This window comes from Schistocerca piceifrons, chromosome 2, assembly GCF_021461385.2.
Source record: "Schistocerca piceifrons isolate TAMUIC-IGC-003096 chromosome 2, iqSchPice1.1, whole genome shotgun sequence".
Classification (NCBI taxonomy): Eukaryota; Metazoa; Arthropoda; class Insecta; order Orthoptera; family Acrididae; genus Schistocerca; species Schistocerca piceifrons.
Window position 1 is genome coordinate 723,798,991 of NC_060139.1, and position 22,778 is coordinate 723,821,768.

Genomic DNA, 22,778 nt, shown 5'->3' on the forward strand with positions numbered 1-22,778 from the left:
GTTAGTTGGTATATCTGGTGGTAGGGGCTTACAGCGAGGTCATCGGTCGCATCGGAATTGGGAAGGATGGGGAAGGAAGTCGGCCATTTGCTTTCAAAGGTACCATCTCGGCATTTGCCTGAAGCGATTTAGGGAAATCACGGAGATCCTAAATCAGGATGGCCGGACGCGCGTTTGAACCGTCGACCTCCAGAACATGAGTCCAGTGTGCCACCTCGCTCGGTGTGTATTCATATTATCACATTGACTAGATGTATCTGTTCGAGATACCAAAATTAAATATTTTATTCCGCATAAAAAATTCGCAAATACATATCATAAGACACCGGATCGGTTCCTAGGTTTACACACTACTTAATCTAATTTAAACTAACTTACACCTAGGGATGAATACCCCGCGAGGCGTTGGGGTATTTATCCATGTATATCCGATGGAGCTTCTTTCCATTTAGATATTTTGGAAGGTAAGTTTTAGGTGTATTATTGAAAGAATAGTGCAAGTGATGGCTTTGGAGTGACCGAGTGCTTGTATTCCTTGTGTCATCTGTCAGAGCACGAGGTCGATTTTTTGTGCTTGCCTCTTCTATCTGATATACCTCTTCCACATTCTCTTAACAGCTCCTGGATAGTCTGCAAAGTTCTAGGAGATAGCCTATAAAGGAATCTCGCTCATAGGATTATCTTTCTTCACTCCTACTCTGAAAGCTTATGTATCATCGTGAAGGAATATTTCGCTAGGACCTTTCGAGGACGCCTTCTCTGGACAAGTTTCAGGTCTTACCGTAAAACATCTATCAATTTCATTCACATTTTCAAAACATTTTAATCTGGCAAATCTACTGTCCTCACCCCTTTCATGTGGTTGTACCATAATTCTTTTGTATACGTCAGATTATCTACCGCACTTTCTCCCCTTCTTAGCATTTTAAATTAGTTGTGGACTTGTACCTTAATCAATTTTTACATCGGTATCGTATTCTAAGGGAAGATAGCAGAACGGACTAACTTCAGTTTTTCATCTTCCCAGGTAGTTTTATTTGCGGTTAATACAGAACCTAGCATTTTTAGCATCCATGAATACCTCAACAGAAAACAATGTACCGCCATAATCTTAAAACCACAAAAAATTACATTCTTCGTTATTTCTACCCCAGGTATTCAATTAGTTTGGAATTTTACTGGCTGTGAAAAGAAATGAAGTTTACTTTCGTAATATTTGCACTCAAAAAAAATTATCGGACTATGAGGGAAATAAATGTCTGTGTGTTCTAAAGAATGTGATGTGCAGATAGTAATTACACACAAAATGGCTTTCGAAATAATCGCGAACGAAAAGAAAAGCTTCCGTATTTCATTTCCTCAATTTTTAAGAATGAAATCTATTTTCTTCTTTCTATCGGAAATGAAAGAGGATCTTCAAGTAACATATTCATTACACACCGTTTGCTTTTTATGCTGTAAAAAACAGCCAATCTACCCAACTCACATTTAGTAATACTCCTGAGCCACAGCTATCAAGAAAGGCCAAACTCCCAAAAAGACCTAATCGTAAGAGGATAAGACTGCAAGCAAGGGATAAAGAAGAAAAGAACTTTTCACTCACTAGTTTTACGCAGGACAGTCCGATTTTTAAATAAAAACTGTGATTATGCTTATCCATTACGGATATTTTAGAACCGTGACTGTATATTGAATGGAAATAAGTTATATACCACTGCAAACAGTCACTTTTTTAAAATAATAATGCTTTATTACATGAACCGGTTTTCGAACCTTTTCAGGTTCATCTTCAGATGGTTTCGGGTGGATCCGGGAAGTTACATCATTACTGGTAGTAGCATAATGCTGGGTGCTGGTTCTATGGCAGAAAAATGGGTCACACTTTAATGTATCGCCATGACTATAGCTTATCTGTCGATATGGATATAAATTTAGTTTTTGCTTACTGTGACAGTATAGGCGGCTTTTTTCGGATCTGTCTGCCTCCGTTTTGATGTCCAGAACACTTTCACACAAACTATATTAGTTTACACTTTGACAGTGACACTTTACAAGCATCCGCCATGCGCTTTACAACTGTTGCTTGTAACAAAGATCTTGACAAGAAGATATGGCATAAGTCTGCTTTGTACAGAGATGTAATTTGTTGTTCTTTACATGTGTTAAAGTCGATATAAAGGCAAGTATTTTAATCAGAATGGCGATAATATGAGAGCACAAGATAAAATAAATAAATAAATTACTACAAGAACAAATTTCAGGTGACCTGATATCTTATTTCTACTTGTATATTATTACAGGCAGTTTTTTTTAGGCATTAATATGAATTCCAAGGAATCAATAATACATAGTTATTGTATCTGCAGTGAGGTGCAGCTGTCTGTATGACTAGGACCTGTATATTTAAATTAATAACAAATCTTCAGATGAACTGTTGGCTTATTTCTGTTGTTACGTTAACATGATCTGGGGTATTATCAAGAGCAGATTCTGTTTATTTTAGCTAAAGGTATATGTATAAGACTTATAGTGATTGTATTGGATTAAAGCTGTTTGTATGGTTGTACATTTAATATTTAAAATATCATGAACAAAAATTCTTTAACTGTTGACTTAATTTTATTCTAACATTTGAGTGATCTGGGATATTGGTAAAGGCAGCTTCTGTTTGTTCCAACTAGAATTAATATGTATAAAGTACTGATTTATGTTAGCAATGGAGGGCTTTAACATTTAGATATATGGTACAGGTCTTATTCTGTGGTAGTATATTACATTGTCACTGGAGTGGTTATGATGTAAGGAGAGGGAGGGGGTGGGTCATTGGGAGGGAGGGGGTTGGGGAGCCGGTGTTGGGTTCGTTGGGTGGTTACTTGTTTTGAACTAGTAGATCTTCAAAGTTCTGAAGGAAAAATTTGTTTCTCAGTTCAGTTTGATCATTGAGTAAGTAGTCAGGTGCTGTATTTGTGTAGATAAATATTTCAGTTTCTTCAAGAACGTCAAGTATTGTGCCTTTGTTGGCAAAATGTAGTATTTGGAGATTCTGTTCTATGTTGTTTGCAGAATGATTGTGTTGGGCAAGATGTGAGGCAAAGCTGGACTTGTTCAGGTTGTTAAGACAGAGTGCATCTATGTGTTCTTTAAATCTTGTTGTGAAACTTCTACCAGTTTGTCCAATGTAGAAGCTTGGACATGAGTTGCAAGTGAGCTTGTATGCACCTGACTTTTGATATTGTTGTATAGTGGTTTTGGTGCTGTGTATGATTTTATTTTCTATTTTGTTGTTGGTGAAGAAACTTATTTTTATGTTGTATGTCTTGAAGAGGTTGGCAATTTGGTGAGAAATCTTCCCTAGGGAAGGCAGGCTAACAAATGTGGTTTTCTTGTCTGTAGGTGGTTGTTCTGCAATTGGTTGATTTAGTTTTGCTGTATGGATTAGTTTATCTATTATTGCAGGGTTGTACAAATCGGTGGAGGCAACTGATTTAATAATTTCTGTTTCTTTTTGTCTTTCACTTGTGTCCATTGGGATTTTATACATGCAATTAACCATTGTTCTGAAGAATACCTTTTTATGTTGGTCTGGATGGCAAGAGGATTTGTGTATGGTAACAATGGTGGTTGTTGGCTTTCTGAAAATTTGAAATTTATGCTTCTGATTTTTATTTGAGATTGTTAGATCAAGATAGTTAATGCCTTCTGGTGTTTCATGTTCTACTATGAATTGGATTTTATTGTGTATTTTATTAAGTTCTTTGGCTAGATTATCTATATCTTCTGTTGCTCCATTGAACAGAATGAGTGTGTGATCGACCTAGCGTTTGTAATAAAGCAGCTTATCTTTTAGTTGGGTTTGGGACCTGAAAAAGTTATTTTCAAGGTTATTGACATATATGTCTGCTAGCAAGCCTGCAAGACTACAACCCATTGCCAGTCCATCTTCCTGAATGTAAAACTTGTTGTTGAACAGGAAGTAGTTGTGTGAAAATATAAGCTCCAGGATCTCTATGAGTTTATAGATTTTACCTCTACCCATTGTCCCATGTTTGAGTAAGTTATCCCTTATTAAACTAATTGTTTCCTTGACAGGTATGTTTGTATATAGGATTACTATGTCAAGAGATGCAAATTTAGCTGTGACTAGGATGGAGATATCTTTTATACTATTGATGAGCTCATAACTGTTTTTAATGGAGTATGCCTTGCGGATAATATCATTAAGTTTTTTGGTGATTTTATAGCTTGAGCTATTGATAGTTCACAATGAGATGTATCGGACATTCTGGTTTGTGGATCTTAGGCTGTGGTCTCAGTTTTGGTGCTGTTGGGTTCTAATGGTGTCAACAAGAAGTAGCAGTTTTTAAGTAACTTTTTAATTTTGCCATGGAATTTGGGAGTAGGGTCATACGCTATTTCCTTTATATTATTCTTTCTGAAGAATTCACAAGTTTTGCTAATATAGACTATTAGCCAAGCGGTCTAATGCGCTGCAGTCATGGACTGTGCGGCTGGTCCCAGCGGAGGTTCGAGTCCTCCCTCGGGCATGGGTGTGTGTATTTGTCCTCAGGATAATTTAGGTTAAGTAGTGTGTCAGCTTAGGGACTGATGACCTTAGCAGTTAAGTCCCGTAAGATCTCACACACATTTGAACATATTTTAATTGATATGGGAAAAATTCATTGAGTCTGGCTTTGACGTTACAAGTCTTTAAGCGTGTTAAAAAAGAATACTACCAGTCACTGTGGTCCAAGACATATAATAAATATTCTCTTATTGCAGCCCCCACCGTTCTCATTCTCTAAATCACTAAACCTATATCAAAATTTAGGAAAAATGAGTGCAAATTTGCCTGCTGTCTTTCAAACATACATACACTCCTGGAAATGGAAAAAAGAACACATTGACACCGGTGTGTCAGACCCACCATACTTGCTCCGGACACTGCGAGAGGGCTGTACAAGCAATGATCACACGCACGGCACAGCGGACACACCAGGAACTGCGGTGTTGGCCATCGAATGGCGCTAGCTGCGCAGCATTTGTGCACCGCCGCCGTCAGTGTCAGCCAGTTTGCCGTGGCGTACGGAGCTCCATCGCAGTCTTTAACACTGGTAGCATGCCGCGACAGCGTGGACGTGAACCGTATGTGCAGTTGACGGACTTTGAGCGAGGGCGTATAGTGGGCATGCGGGAGGCCGGATGGACGTACCGACGAATTACTCAACACGTGGGGCGTGAGGTCTCCACAGTACATCGATGTTGTCGCCAGTGGTCGGCGGAAGGTGCACGTGCCCGTCGACCTGGGACCGGACCGCAGCGACGCACGGATGCACGCCAAGACCGTAGGATCCTACGCAGTGCCGTAGGGGACCGCACCGCCACTTCCCAGCAAATTAGGGACACTGTTGCTCCTGGGGTATCGGCGAGGACCATTCGCAACCGTCTCCATGAAGCTGGGCTACGGTCCCGCACACCGTTAGGCCGTCTTCCGCTCACGCCCCAACATCATGCAGCCCGCCTCCAGTGGTGTCGCGACAGGCGTGAATGGAGGGACGAATGGAGACGTGTCGTCTTCAGCGATGAGAGTCGCTTCTGCCTTGGTGCCAATGATGGTCGTATGCGTGTTTGGCGCCGTGCAGGTGAGCGCCACAATCAGGACTGCATACGACCGAGGTACACAGGGCCAACACCCGGCATCATGGTGTGGGGAGCGATCTCCTACACTGGCCGTACACCACTGGTGATCGTCGAGGGGACACTGAATAGTGCACGGTACATCCAAACCGTCATCGAAGCCATCGTTCTACCATTCCTAGACCGGCAAGGGAACTTGCTGTTCCAACAGGACAATGCACGTCCGCATGTATCCCGTGCCACCCAACGTGCTGTAGAAGATGTAAGTCAACTACCCTGGCCAGCAAGATCTCCGGATCTATCCCCCATTGAGCATGTTTGGGACCGGATGAAGCGTCGTCTCACGCGGTCTGCACGTCCAGCACGAACTCTGGTCCAACTGAGGCGCCAGGTGGAAATGGCATGGCAAGCCGTTCCACAGGACTACATCCAGCATCTCTACGATCGTCTCCATGGGAGAATAGCAGCCTGCATTGCTGCGAAAGGTGGATATACACTGTACTAGTGCCGACATTGTGCATGCTCTGTTGCCTGTGTCTATGTGCCTGTGGTTCTGTCAGTGTGATCATGTGATGTATCTGACCCCAGGAATGTGTCAATAAAGTTTCCCCTTCCTGGGACAATGAATTCACGGTGTTCTTATTTCAATTTCCAGGAGTGTATTTTGGTGGCTTCCTTATTTAACGAATTCTACATTTCGGACTCACTCAGACAACAAAAACTCTGTACTAATTACAATGCAAACAACATGAAACCCACATTAACAGCAGCAATAGTAATGTTTATAATCTACAGATGCCTGGAGGACGTTGCGTTAAGGCATTGAACATGTGTGACAATTCCAAAAACATAATAACCCCAAACCGAAAAAATAAATCAGAGAAAACTATGTGTCGTTGTATAGGCAAACCAAGAGTTAATAGGTCGTTATTATGGCAACTGATGAATTCAGAAGGTGGAACGTACAAGATTAAGCCATTTTTTCAGATGGTTCAAATGACTCTGAGCACTATGGGACTCAACTTCTGAGGCCTTAGTCCCCTAGAACTTAGAACTAGTTAAACCTAACTAACCTAAGGACATCACACACATCCGTGCCCGAGGCAGGATTCGAACCTGCGACCGTAGCGGTCTCGCCGTTCCAGACTGCAGCGCCTAGAACCGCAAGGTCACTTCGGCCGGCCATTTTTTCATCCCAAAATTTTGTTGTGGTGACAATGTATTCAGACAGGGTCTGTGTGGTGCCAGAATCCAATTTCATTCCCCTGGAGAAACTCAGCTGCTATTTGAAGTTCAACTAACAAATGATTTTAATCAGATTATAGCACATCGTTAAGTTTCTGCATGGCATGCAATTACCCGTATCTCTTCGGAAGTACCACTCAATTGCTTCAGCTCTTTCTGACAACGGAATGCTCTACTTGTCATGTGTCGTATTCTGGATCCGCACGGTATCTTTTTCCCACACGGTATTACAGCCTGGATAGTCAATCGCTTTATAATTAGAAATTGTTAAATACTTCACATTTACGCTTTGGCTCAACACTTGATTTAACTGAATTTTGTCCAACGTCACATAGTGTTAGGTAGTTTTATTTATATTTTACAACACGGTTCACAACACGTTGTAAATGTTATTGGTATTATTAAAGGCATTACGCCGGTTTGAAGACAATCTCTTTATTAGTCCATATATCTAACTCTGTGGCTCCACTCGGACCGCGCAATCCTGTTAAAAGAAAAGTACCGTTATTCGGAACGACGAGTGATGTTAATGCTTTTAAAATTTCTTTCCGATACTCATTCGTTTATGTTCTTAAAGTTAATTATCGCCCCACAAAATTGGACTCAAAGTTGAATGAAATATTGAGCTCAGAGGAACATCGGCAAAAAATGCGAGTCTTTAGTTGGCTGATAATTAATTACAGCAGTAAAAATTTTTTGGCATTGTTTCTCTGCCTCGCTGCTCAGTGCAGTTAAAAATATTTCTGTGGAGATCTCATCAGTTTGTCCGTGCATAAATAATGGGATTACTTTTGGGTCGAGGCTACAATTCCGCTACACGTTCCAAAGCCTCGAATAGCTTATAATATTCGTACATTTTTTTATCTAGTTTCTGTGTCTCACTAACACCCTTTCAGCATACGTGAACATGCGATTTTGCTCTGTAAAGTTAAATCAGTATCTCTCATGATCCATCAGTTATACAACACTTGCTAAATACAATGTCTGTGCAAATAACATCAGATGTCAACTTCCAGCTGCAGTAAGTCAAAGACAATAAAGTATGATTAGGAATCATCACATGATTTGCGCCGTTATGAATTCAGTAGAATATAAATCGTCCAATTACTGCAATAAGATTTTTATTTCTGTTGAAGCCTTAGCCATAATCATGTGCTTCAAATATGTAGGTTCTCGCCAGGTTTCCGAGGTATTTGCCCTCTGTTCTGACACATTGGCACTGTTTAATTATAAGTAGCTTCCCGAGTCAAAAATGAAAACGGCCAATGCACTTAATTGTGACGCAGATGAAAACATTAAAATTATTGAAACAGGAATCAATAAAACCCCGTGAATAATCAACACTACAACTAAGCAATTTGTTTATAACAAAAGTGAAAGTCGGGAAAAAACCATCTGATGATGAACTGTGAAAAATTGGGGTAATGCAGGAGTAGGTTTAATAATGAATCAAAAAATAGGTGTACAGGTAAGCTACTACAAACAGCATAGTGAACGCATTATTGTGGCCAAGATAGACACGAAGCCCACACCTACTACAGTAGTACAAGTTTATATGCCAACTAGCTCTACAGATGACAAAGAAATTGATGAAATGTATGATGAGATAAAAGAAATTATTCAGGTAGTGAAGGGAGACGAAATTTTAATAGTCATGGGTGACTGGAATTCGTCAGTAGGAAAAGGAAGAGAAGGAAACATAGTAGGTGAATATGGACTGGGGCTAAGAAATGACAGAGGAAGCCGCCTGATAGAATTTTTCGCAGAGCATAACTTAATCATAGCTAATACTTGGTTTAAGAATCATGAAAGAAGGTTGTATACATGGAAGAACCCTGGCGATACTAAAAGGTATCAGATAGAATATATAATGGTAAGACAGTGATTAAGGAACCAGGTTTTAAATTGTAAGACATTTCCAGGGGCACATGTGGACTCTGACCACAATCTATTAGTTATGAACTGTAGATTAAAACTGAAGAAACTGCAAAAAGGTGGGAATTTAAGGAGATGTGACCCGGATAAACTGAAAGAACCAGAGATTGTACAGAGTTTCAGGGAGAGCATAAGGGAACAATTGACAGGAATGGGGGAAAGAAATACAGTAGAAGAAGAAGGGGTAGCTCTGAGAGATGAAATAGTGAAGGCAGCAGAGGATCAAATAGGTAAAAAGACGAGGGCTAGTAGGAAATATTGAATTTAATTGATGGAAGGAGAAAATATAAAAATGCAGTAAATGAAGCAAGCAAAAAGGAATACAAACGTCTCAAAAATGATATCGACAGGAAGTGCAAAATGGCTAAGCAGGGATGGCTAGAGGACAAATGTAAGGATGTAGAGGCTTATCTCACTAGGGGTAAGATAGATATTGCCTACAGCAAAATTAAAGAGACCTTTGGAGAAAAGAGAACCACTTGTATGAATATCAAGAGCTCAGATGGAAACCCAGTTCTAAGCAAAGAAGGGAAAGCAGAAAGGTGGAAGGAGTATATAGAGGGCCTATACAAGGGCGATGTACTTGAGGACAATATTATGGAAATGGAAGAGGATGTAGATGAAGATGAAATAGGAGATGTGATATTGCGTGAATAGTTTGACGTAGATGAAGATGAAATAGGAGATACGATATTGCGTGAAGAGTTTGACAGGACACTGAAAGACCTGAGTCGAAACAAGGCCCCGGCAGTAGACAACATTCCATTAGAACTACTGACAGCCTTGGGAGAGCCAGTCCTGACAAAACCCTACCATCTGGTGAGCAAGATGTATGAGACAGGCGAAATACCCTCAGACTTCAAGAAGAATATCATAATCCCAATCCCAAAGAAAGCAGGTGTTGACAGATGTGAAAATTACCGAACTATCAGTTTAATAATTCACAGCTGCAAAATACTAAAGCGAATTCTTTAGAGACGAATGGAAAAACTGATAGAAGCCGACCTCGGGGAAGATCAGTTTGGATTCCGTAGAAATGTTGGAACACGTGAGGCAATACTGACCCTACGACTTATCTTAGAAGAAAGATTAAGGAAAGGCAAACCTACGTTTCTAGCATTTGTAGACTTAGAGAAAGCTTTTGACAATGTTGATTGGAATACTCTCTTTCAAATTCTGAAGGTGGCAGGGGTAAAATACAGGGAGCGAAAGGCTATTTACAATTTGTACAGAAAGCAGATGACAGTTATAAGAGTCGAGGGGTATGAGAGGGTAGCAGTGGTTGGGAAGGGAGTGGGACAGGGTTGTAGCCTATCCCAGATGTTATTCAGTCTGTATATTGAGCAAGCAATAAAGGAAACAAAAGAAACATTCGGAGTAGGTATTAAAATCCATGGAGAAGAAATAAAAATGTTGAGGTTCGCCGATGACATTGTAATTCTGTCAGAGAAAGGAAAGAACTTGGAAGAGCAATTGAACGGTATGGACAGTGTCTTGAAAGGAGGGTATAAGGTGAACGTCAACAAAAGCAAAACGAGGATAATGGAATGTAGTCGAATTAAGTCGGGTGATGCTGAGGGAATTAGATTAGGAAATGAGACACTTAAAGTAGTAAAGGAGTTTTGCTATTTGGGGAGCAAAATAACTGATGATGGTCGAAGTAGAGTGGATATAAAATTTAGACTGGCAATGGCAAGGAAAGCGTTTCTTAAGAAGAGAAATTTCTTAACATCGAATATAGATTTAAGTGTCAGGAAGTCGTTTCTCAAAGTATTTGTATGGAGTGCAGCCATGTATGGAAGTGAACCGTGGACGATAAATACGAGTAGCTTAGACAAGAAGAGAATAGAAACTTTCGAAATGTGGTGCTACAGAAGAATGCTGAAGATTAGATGGGTAGATCACATAACTAATGAGAAGGTATTGAATAGAATTGGGGAGAAGAGGAGCTTGTGGCACAACTTGACTAGAAGAAGGGATCGGTTGGTAGGACATGTTCCGAGACATCGGGGGATCACCAATTTAGTATTGGAGGGCAGCGTGGAGGGCAAAAATCGTAGAGGGAGACCAAGAGAGGAATACACTAAGCAGATTCAGAAGGATGTTGGTTGCAGTAGGTACTGGGAGACGAAGAAGCTTGCACAGGATAGAGTAGCATGGAGAGCTGCATCAAACCAGTCTCAGGACTGAATACAACAACAACATGAAAATGAAGTTTCTGTCAACGCCCTGTGCTTACTTATTAAACTGAAAGTTGTACATGTTCCGGCTGAAAGGAGTGTCAAGATCTTGAGGGACTACAAAAATTAATTTGGAAGAAAACAGATAGAGACGCAATGTGTATTTCAGGTTATACCTCAGTAAAGTCGTATGTTTCCAGGGAATGAAAGCAGACTTCATGAAAGAAAATTTATGAAAGAAGATGTAATATTCTCGTCGTCTTTACCTTGCATGCACTGTATTGTACATTACACCTTTGCACAGTGTATTATCAAAGTTCATACTGTAATATTAATAATGAAGTAACTTGTAAAAGTTATCGATTAATCAGCTATTACTGCTGATGCAGAGCGGCAAGTCTTACATTTCTCCTATAGGGCACGAGTTTTTCTTGTGCAATTGAACCAAGTTTGGCAAAGCGTGACGAGAGGTCAAACCAGAAATAAGAGACGCAGTGTGGGTGTACGAACGTATATAGAGAGCGGGGGGAAACGTGCTTTTGTTTGAGACAATGTCAGAGGCTGGCCAGGTAGTGGACATAAAGGTTAGTTCACACAACGAGACTAAAGCCTAGTGTACACGACGACATTGGGTTGCGCCACTCGTTGCGTGGAATGAGTTACACGCGAGTGGTTTCATATATGACCGTAGACATTGCGATACCAGTATAGACTTCAGTTTCGTCATTTTGTGAATCCCTGGGTCGTGTCTGAAATGAAAGTTTGGCAGCTGCACGTCGTACGATTTGTGATGGTGTTAAAGCTTGTTGCGTGGAACCGCTGCATAAGAAAAATATAAGAAACGTGTTTCGATCAGTGACTGAATGAACAAAAGACGTCAGCTCGGTTGCTCAGCATCCTTGCTGAAATAATTTTTAACGGAAGATCCAAGAAGTTCTTTTCATTGTCTTATTCGAAATAGAGTTAATTATGCGATAAGGAATAAAGGTACTGTAATGCATAAGATATGGTTTTAGTTGGTGATAACGCTATTTAATTAACACCAATAATTATCAACATTAACAGTATTAATTATTAATATTAGGAACAACAATCATTCGAAGCAGGCCACATTAAGAAGAGAATGGTTTGCAAGCTACTCTCTTGAAGATAGATCTGTACGGTTCCAATATTTCAAAATTCAAACGTATGTGAATGGGGAGCACTGCAGCGACATTTAAATACATGAATATTGAATAAAGAATGCAGCTTCTTGAATTTGTATAGCCTTACCTCGTGTCAACCATATTCCTTAACAAAGAGTTGGCCATCTAGAACGATGGGATTTTAGTCTTATAGACGAGAGCATTGCCACAGCTGGAATTACACTTGCTTGTAATTTTCTTAATTCAGTTGTATATGTCCTCCTAACTCAATAAATTTTGCCCTGCAGCTCACATATTGTCATACCACCTACGTTATAATTGTACCTGACGGTCTCAGTGGCAGCAATGTGTTGCTTATTTCTGTAATCAGCATCACTATGCAAAGCATAGATATCCTAAAAGTGAACATTATTCTCCGTTCCCCACTTCATATTTCAAATAGTCTACACTCTACGAACACACATAACCTCAAAACTCATGCAACTAGTGTCGCCAAAGTTGGAACACGCCGAAAGTATTTAGTTTCACCAACGAGATGCGCAAACACGCGACGCGCACGCTAATGGCCCGTAGCTCAGTTGCCTGCAACCTAGTGTCGTCGTGCCGGCCTGTCTGGCCGAGCGGTTCTAGACGCTTCAGTCTGGAACCGCGCGACCGTTACGGTCGCAAGTTCGAATCCTGCCTCTGGCATGAATGTGTGTGATGTCCTTAGGTTAGTTTGGTTTAAGTATTTCTAAGTTATAGGGGACTGATGACCGTAGATGTTAAGTCCCGTAGTGCTCAGAGCCTTTTGAACAATTTTTTCGTGTCGTCGTGTAAACTAGGCTTAACGTTAAGTTCCGCGCAACTGCACATGCGCCGCGCGCTTTTGCACAACTAAACATTTTCATCTTGTTACAACTTTGGCGACACTATTTGCAAGAGTATTGGAGAGGAGTGACGGTGGAGTGTAAACAAATAGAAGTATGGAGTGGGAAACGGAAGAAATTGTTCTCTGTTTCGGTATCAAACCCCTGCGTAGGTGTTTGTGGGATTTTAATGATGTTGACTACAAAATCAAGCAGCAAAGTGTTGCCAAATCCATTTAATTAGGAGCACATATACAAATGAGTTAAGAAAAATACAGCAAGCGGAGAGCCTGGCTGTTGGACTGCCCACGTCTACAAGACCAAAATCCCGTGGTTCGAGTTGACAGGTTCCTTTTTAAGAAAAAAATAGTTGACAGAAATATGGGGAGCTGAATTTCTTATTTAATATTGATTTATTCAAATCGTATCATCAGTACTTCGCGTTCATAAATTATAAAACAGATTATTAAAATAATTTCTAGCGTCTTCTAGTACAAATTCTTTCACCAAGGTCGCTGAGCAGCCAAATTGACATCTTTTCTTTATCCAGTCAAGAACCGAAATACGTTTCTTATTTTTTATTTTCTGTCTTAAGGAGTGATTTCATGCAAACAAGCATTAACTCCGCCACAACTCGTACAGCTGACATAACTTTCATTTTGGACACAACCACTGCACTCACAAAACGACCAAACTGAAGTGTATACAAGTTATAATTATAAGAGGTGGAGGCCCCCCACACCAGCATGAGGGCCAACACAAAATGTCTACTGCCATATCTGCATAAGGGTTAGTTTTCACTAAAGTGAGATGTCGCAGGAGGTGGGTACTGCGATGTTTGCGTGCGTCTCGTTAGAGTTAACCATTAATAGGCGCTCATCCGGAGATAGATTGGGTCGAAAGTTGAACGAATGTAGCGGTTTGAAGGGCAGAGGGGAAAAAAGTGCCAAAGCAAGAGCCAAGGGAATAAAACCCTCTGCGGTAGCTGGGTCGAGTTGTAAGAGCAGTGGGGGTTTTCTTGCTGCCTGCGACAGGTAATGCAAGGGTAGGCTTTGTGAGTAGAGGGTATCATTCAGATCGATACATTTGACGTAGTGTGGTGTGTTACTCGGTGGCTGCCGCTGGGTGCTGGTGTTGATTTCTCAGTCAGCGTCAGTCTACTTGTAACAGGTTCATCATAGTTTTGTGTCCGATAGGTCATAAATCAGACTCACAGTGTAGGGTGATGTTGGCGGTTTGTTTGTGAGTGAGTGTGCGAGTTTGTCGGTTTCCCTGCTGTAGCCTGTTGGTCGGCTTTAATAGCAGCTGGCATATCCAGTCAATGTTGCTGCCATGCAGTTGCTTGCCGACGTTGTCGCTTGTGGGTGTATGTTAGCTTGCCGTAGGTAGTTATGCCCTAGCTAGTAGTGTCTCCGACCGCTTATGCTTCCACCTATGGTTGTGAGCATAGTTTCCCAGAGTAAGGATGAAAGGATTGTTCGAGTGTCTCGAGTTCCTGTATAGCCATGTGGCGTGTTTTCTGAGTACTTCCTTGAGGGTTTCAAGGTGGTATTCATTGTGAAGATCCACGGTGCGTATGTAGCGTGGAGCGTTGCTAATGGTGCGTAGCACATTGTTCTAAATGATCTGCAGGCGGCGCAGGCGTGTAGGAGCTGCGTATCCCCCGACTGGAGCTGCGTACGTCATCAGAAGACTGAAGAGTGTCACGTATATGGACTTCGACACCCTCCTGTTCAGGATACTTTCCCTGTTGAGCATTGGGTAGAGTTGTTTGCGCTTCGCGTGCGCTCTGTTGGCAACGTATTCATTGTAGTCACCCCATGTAAGTTCCCAGTCCAGCCAGACTCCGAGATATCTGACTTACTCTCGGAAACATATTGGGCGTGTATGTTGTGTTACCTGCTGACAGGGTTGATGGTTGTGCAGTGGTTTCGGTCTGCGTGCGAGCAGAAATGCTTCGCACTTGTCGACGTTAGCTTTAATATACCATCGTTCCAACCAATGCTCGGCAGTCGTTCCAACCAATGCTCGGCAGTTCTGAGTGCCGTCTGTAGTCGTGAATTTACACTACTGGCCATTAAAATTGCTACACCACGAAGATGACGTGCTACAGACGCGAAATTTAACCGACGGGAAGAAGATGCTGTGATATGCAAATGATTAGCTTTTCAGAGCATTCACACAACGCTGGCGCCGGTGGCGACACCTACAACGTGCTGACGTGAGGAAAGTTTCCAACCGATTTCTCATACACAAACAGCAGTTGACAGGCGTTGCCTGGTGAAACGTTGTTGTGATGCCTCGTGTAAGGAGCAGAAATGCGTACCATCACGTTTCCGACTTTGATTGTAGCCTATCGCGATTGCGGTTTATCGTATCGCGATATTGCTACTCGCGTTGGTCGAGATCCAATGACTGTTAGCAGAATATGGAATCGATGGGTTCAGGAGGGTAATACGGAACTCCGTGCTGGATCCCAACGGCCTCGTATCACTAGCAGTCGAGATGACAAGCATCTTATCCGCATGGCTGTAACGGATCGTGCAGCCACGTCTCGACCCCTGAGTCAACAAATGGGGACGTTTGCAAGACAACAATCATCTGCACGAACAGTTTGACGACGTTTGCAGCAGCATGAACTATCAGCTCGAAGACCATGGCTTCGGTTACCCTTGAAGCTGCATCACAGACAGGAGCGCCTGCGATGGTGTACTCAACGACGAACCTGGGTCCACGAATGGCAAAATGTCATTTTTTTAGATGCATCCAGGTTCTGTTTACAGCATCCTGTGTTTGGTGACATTGCGGTGAACGTACATTGGAAGCTGTATTCGTCATCGCCATAGTGGCGTATCATCCGGCGTGATGGTATGGGGTGCCATTGGTTACACGTCTCGGTTACCTCTTGTTCGCATTAGCTGCACTTTGAACAATGGACGTTACATGTCAGATGTGTCACGACCCGTGGCCCTACCCTTCATTCTATCACTGCGAAACCTTACATTTCAGCAGGATAGTGCACGACCGCATGTTGCAGGTCCTGTACGGGCCTTTCTGGATACAGAAAATGTTCGGCTGCTGCCCTAGCCAGCACATTCTCCAGATCTCTCACCAATTGAAAACGTCTGGTCAATGGTGACCGAGCAACTGGCTCGTCACAGTACGCCAGTCACTACTCTTGATGAACTGTGGTATCGTGTTGAAGCTGCATGGGCAGCTGTACCTGTACACGCCATCCGAGCTCTGTTTGACTCAATGCCCAGGCGTATCAAGGCCGTTATTACGACCAGAGGTGGTTGTTCTGGGTACAGATTTCTCAGGAGCTATGCACCCAGATTGCGTGAAAGTGTAATCACATGTCAGTTCTAGTATAATATATCTGTTCAATGAATACCCGTTTATCATCTGCATTTCTTTCTGGTTTAGCAATTTTAATGGCCAGTAGTGTATGTTCAGCGGTTTCCAATCTTGCACAAGGATCGCTGTGGCATGCACTTAGATGGCTAACGTCGTGTTTTGTGTTGCTCGAAAGTCATTAATGTATTGACTTTCCACCTGGTGGTACCGTGACCACAGATATATACGAAACAATTTGCCTCAACTCGTTTCACACAATGAGTCGCACAAGCCAGTGTCGCCGTGTAAAGAAAGCTTAAGAAAACGCGAGAAGAAGCCTGAGCTTCCGGCACTCAATTATCTCAGCAGTCTCCCATGGAATCAAGTTGCAATGGAGCAGCTGAAATTCAAATACCAGGGTCAAGAATACATGATCAAATTAAAAGATATCTGAAAGACAAAAATTGCGACCCTTGTACATGATTAAATTATTTGACAGCGAAGAGGTGCGGCAAGATGCAGCCTACCAAGCTTCGTTGGTAGAATGTCCAAATGCCGTGTCTCGTTCGAGATATAACACTCGCTTGCTGTGACACCAATCAGTGTTACCCTTAGGGAGGATTCTGAGTTTTGACCGTACATGTGTTTAATGGATTAAGATATCGGACAGTAATTTTGCAAATATTGTAATTAATAGAAAAACTAAACAGGCCTTTACTTTGGGGATAATGGAAGTAGTAAAGTTCATATAAGAATGAAAACTGTACTCACGGCTCTTGATGTTCGAATGTTCTTTACAATTTCTTCTTGGCGACGGATTTTTAATGTTCCTTATTGCCGAGAGTACCATGCAACAGCCAAATCCACATCTGAGGCAAAATTTCTTGCAAAACGGTTTCCAAACGCCTCCCGTTGCACCCTCGATGTGTACCGTGCACCGGCTAGCCAGTGACTGCGTACCGTTTTCCCCAAGGAGCTGCCCAGTTCGACTGCCAAAACCACCTTTTACATCGCTCCAAGCCACTTTCGTTGCGGAGGGACTTCCCTACATCTTTTACGCTATACAATACAAGTGTCCTAAGCGTGGACCAGCTTCCAATATACAATGTTTTCTTCATAAAAATACATATATTATTTAAATTTCATTTTTTTGCATACATACATTACAAACCCTAAATATCCTGACACAGATCAATGACCGTCAGTAACAAAGAAAAAACACTTCATAATCACAGATACACATTTACATATTATAAACCTACTTCTAATCGATATATGTGTTACTCATGCCCCATGTATCATAGAGGTTTCGCGACAGGGATACATCAATGAAACATCAGTAACACCTTCACGGTGTCGAGCAATCAAGAAAAATAATCAGTCGATCAGAGGTGGAAATAAAAAAATTATGGCACAAAAATACAGTAAAACACAATAGACGATACACACATCCTTACCAAAACAAGACAGAAACATTAATATTCATCTCTCTACACCTACCGAGAACATTGAGTAGCATTTTGTAAGCATTCAAAAAATGTGCGTATACATATACTAGTATACACCCAACAATATCACAAGAAATTTTAACACTGCACATGTTATACATACTGTAGCATAATTATGAAATCATAAAGTGAAAAATTTTTCAATGGTGCTTCTAATAATAGCAATTCATTTTTTATATTTACATAGACATATATACATATTTAAATTGTACCTACTATTATTTTCTCACTGCCCTTACTTGAAACACATTCCATTTTTGAAAACCATAGCAAAACGCATACAGCTCTAGTCAAAATAATAACCAAATAATTTTGCTGCCCGTAATAGCATTTGGCAGTCCATGTTTGCCAATATTTCAACACTATATTTTCATTATACATTAGACATTTGAATACCCACTTTGGATTTTATGGCAGTTCATTACTGACACAACACTCAAAAGGATTTCAATTTAGGACACTGTCTATCACTGAGTTGTGGCAGTCCATGATTGACAACATTTTGCGACATTCAGACATACGTTCTTGCCCCAGTTTGGCAAGTCTTTTTTGCTGGCCACACTGTGTTCAAGGCAGTCCTTTGTTAATTTCATCATCAACACTCTATCTGCCTATGGGCACATTTGGCAGTTCTTCTGATTATACTGCAACATTCCATTATTGCAGTTCTCATACAAATCATACCCTGGAGTTTACATGCAATATATATCCCATTACGTTGTATCGAATTTGAAACTTATGGACATGCGCCAGAAGTCTGATAATAGAAAAGTTTTTTTCCAACATAACAACACTTGGTAATGCAACATCAATAACAAGAACATGTAGAAAAAATACCATTTGATTGAATACCTATACACTTTTTTATTTGCCCCTTATTACTCATTTCTGTTTACTTAAGGTTTTAAATCCATAGTATTACGAAAACCCAATGGCCTCTTTGATTTAGAATAAACAAGATTATAGGAATTAGTGTGTGGAGTTCCTTGCACTTCAAAGGGATCATTATAGATATATTTGAACTTAGAAATTTCCTGGTTTATTTCACTAGATTCTTCGTGAGTTTTTACGAGAACAAAATCACCAGTTTTGAATTAGGTAACTTCAAGGCCCTTATCATGCATTTTAGATCTGGCTTCCACTTTTTCTTTCGTCCTTTTTCTTACCAAGTATTTTTTCTTTTTCAGAGCTTGTTCTACATAGGGTGGAAATTGTAAGGCTTCTTCAATCATACTTTTGCTCTTCTAATTAAGTAGAATTTCCGTGGGTGTAAATCTTGTAGTTTCATGATGGAGTGTATTCATTACATTTTCAAAATCCACAATAAATGTATCCCATGCCTTGTGATTGTGGTGGGAGTAACTTCAACACAACCTACCTATTTCACGCATATAACATTCCACTGAATAACTTGCAGGATGGTAAGCCGAAATATATTTCACTTGGATGCCATTCTGTTCCATCCTTTCCTTCGATATTTTTGAAATAAACTGAGGCAAATTGTCTCATAGTACTGCCTTTGGTTTTTCTATTGTATTGAAATATTGTGCCATTGTATTAAATACTGCTTTTGCAGTAGCTTTTAAAATGATAAATAATCTGATAAATTTAGAAAATACTTCCAATATCACTACAATATACGTACAATTTCCGAAAGTTTTCGGGAGAGGCCCATAGAAATCCACTGACATATTGTCAAGAGCGTCTTCCAGTACATTGTTCTGCATATAACCATGGTTGGTTCGATTTGTATAGCTTTTTCGGACCACAGTGTCCTAAGGCGAGGTGAAAATAATCAATTACCTCAGTCTCAGATTGAGATGGCCACTTTCCACTCCTCTGTATTCGCATCTTTCCTTTCATATAAAATACCTTTAAAGATCTTACAAAATTTACAAATTTGAGGATACTTGGTGTTATTAAAACTTACTTTAACTGATTTACAGACTTCATCTCGGTTTTGGTAGTACTGCAAATTGTGCAAATTTGTTCGATTTTCAGGTTCCCGTGAACCTCTTTGATGAATCTCGTATGAAAAGTACCATCTTCGTTATTTTCCTCTGGCACACTGTTTATTCCTTCCAGTGATTGAACATCTGCTACATGACTGTCAATTTCTTTCACATAGAAAATTTCGTAGTCAAACTGCTGGAGGTACAGTGCCCAAGAGCATAATCTAAGAAACGTCAATGCTTTGTGATCAGTATGTATAATGGTTTTATTCCTCCATAAATTATTTCGAAACTTTTTCAAACCCCATATGATAACTAGAGCTTCCTTTTCTGGAGTCGTGTAATTTCTTTTATACTTGGTCAGGGTTCGACTAGCAAAAGCTGTTGTCCTGCATTTTGGTTCCACTAAGTCTACGTTCTCTTGGAAAATGTCTATTCCGGTTCCATATGCACTGCTATCAGTACTCATATGAAATGGTTCACTCAAAACAGGGTGATGCAAAATATTGTTCCTTATTAACTCATTCTTTAGAACTTCGATATCGTTTTGGCATTCTTGTATCCAAATGAATACACTATTTTTCTTAAGAACCCATTTAAATGAGAACTATTAAATCCTTGCCCCTTCGCAAATTTGCGGTTAAATCCACAGAGACCGAGAAACGCTTTAACTGCTTTTGTTTCTTAGATGGCAGGCATTTTTCTATAGCATTTAACTTCTCTGGGTCATTTCCAATCACAGAAGTGGTAATAATATGTCCCAAGAATTTTATTTCTTGTTTTACTAACTTGTACTTCTTCAGCATTAATGTCATTCCGCCGGCTTGAAGAGCTTCTTTAACAATTTGCAATGTATTTTCCAATTTTCTGTGGCTGTTAACAATTTGTCCACATAGATTGTCAATCTAGCACTTAATTTCCTTCCTAGTACAGAATATAAAGCCCTAATGAAGACTGAGACAGAACTATTGAGACCAAAAGGAACAACTTTATATTGGTAACATTTTCCCACAAATAGGAATGTGGTATACTTTTGAGACTCTTTAAGTAGTGAGATTTGCCAATACCCCCCGTAAAGTCTAAGCTAGTCAAACATCGCACATTGTGGAACTCTTGCAACAGATTGTCTAAATCTTCTGAACAATCTACTTCTCTTTTGACAACTTTGTTTACAGTTCGTGCACTGATTACTACTCGCATGCCTCCATCTTCCTTGTTCACAATATTGAGAGGGCTTTACATTCACTGTTTCTCTTTTCAATGATCCCCCATTTTATCATTTTGTTGATTTCTGCCTGCACGGCTTCTCTCTTAGCTGGGAGTACTGGAGAACGTCTTACGAAAAATGGTTCGTTTTCTACGGCTTCAATACGGTATTCAAAATTCTATACTATCCCTTGTTTAACTGAAAACACTTCCTGATTATCAGTTAGAATGTTAAACAAATCGGCTTTCTGTTCCGACGTCGTTCTTGCATCTCTTCAATAATTTCTGTAAGAGTTTCAATTTTTGTGTCATCAATCATTACATTCTTCACACGGTATCTTTCAAATAAATTAGACAAACCATCATTTCCCGAGTCTAATTCTAATATCAGTGAATCAACTTTGGTGTCCTGTGAAATTTCGTTTTCTGTAAACGTAATTTCCAAAATGCCAGATTTACTATTAATTTTCACAATCCCATTACTACAGTCAATGATTACTTTTTCCTTGTCTAACCAATAAATACCTAAAATCATTACATCACTCAACTCAGGTAAGACCAGGAAGTTGTGTACAAATTTTTGTACATTAACTTCAGATTCTACCAAAATTTGTCTTCGATATAAGCTTGCTGGATTTGCCAGTTGCTCCTACAATTTTCACACCATTATTTACTGACGTTATAACTACCCTGGTTTATTGGGAATAAGTTCAAAGAAAGATTATGAAATACTACTATTTTGGAATCCAGTGTCGAAAAGTACTTGCAATTTCATACCGTAAATTTCGACTGGGACAACAGTTTTTTTATTGTTCTACTTTCCGAAATTTCTTGTTCGTCCCCTCCAATAACAAATATTGTTCGTCCATCAAATCGCTCCAAGATATGTTATTTGCTGATAAATCACAAACATCTGGGGGATTTTTATTTCTATTTCCTTCATAACTCTCATCAACTCTCGCTCCGGTATCGTATTGCCAGGTGGCTCTTCCTTTTTCGGTTCGGTATCAACTGCCAGATTTTGTTTAGAAAAAACCTCATTTTGCTTTCCAGATGTATTTTCCGTTATGCTTTGTTCTCTTTCCTCTATTTCTACGTTTTCTTCGTCTGAACTATCACTCATTTCACATTCACTGTCTGATTCTAGCATGAATGTTACTCTAAGACAACGAGCCAACTCTACTCTCAATCTTTTGTTTATTCTATTAATTTCAATTTTCCGATCCTTTTTCTATTTCATTTTCAGACCAGCTGATTCTTCAATATCACTCCGACTGATCTCAACTTCAACTATATATTTCGTATAATCGTCTTGGATTTCAATGGTTCGCATATACTCGTCTGTATCTATATTTTCATGACCATCACTAATACTTGCTTGAACGAGTTTTTCGTCATCCAGGGTCACATCGTCCACACTATTGAGGATTTCATCCTCTTCCATGTTCCTATTTATAGCGACCATGTTTCTATTTTCAGCACAAATTGTCCTATCATTGGCAGCTCGTGTGTTTTGTGTGGTGCCTTCCTTTCTCGTACCAACCCCTTCCTCTAAAATTACTGCTTGCGCACCTTGCACAGCACTAACTACTTCCACCTCCTTTTCATCGACGGACAACGTCCTCTTTCCTACGTCTGCACTTTCGTTTCTACCTTTTATTAAATTTCTGGCCATATAACCTTTTTCAAAATTTTCCTGCTCATATTGCTTTGAACTGTGAAACAAATAGTCACGCCCTTCTGCGATCCCTGACGATTCCCCTCCCCACAAATTGTATGTTTTTTTCAC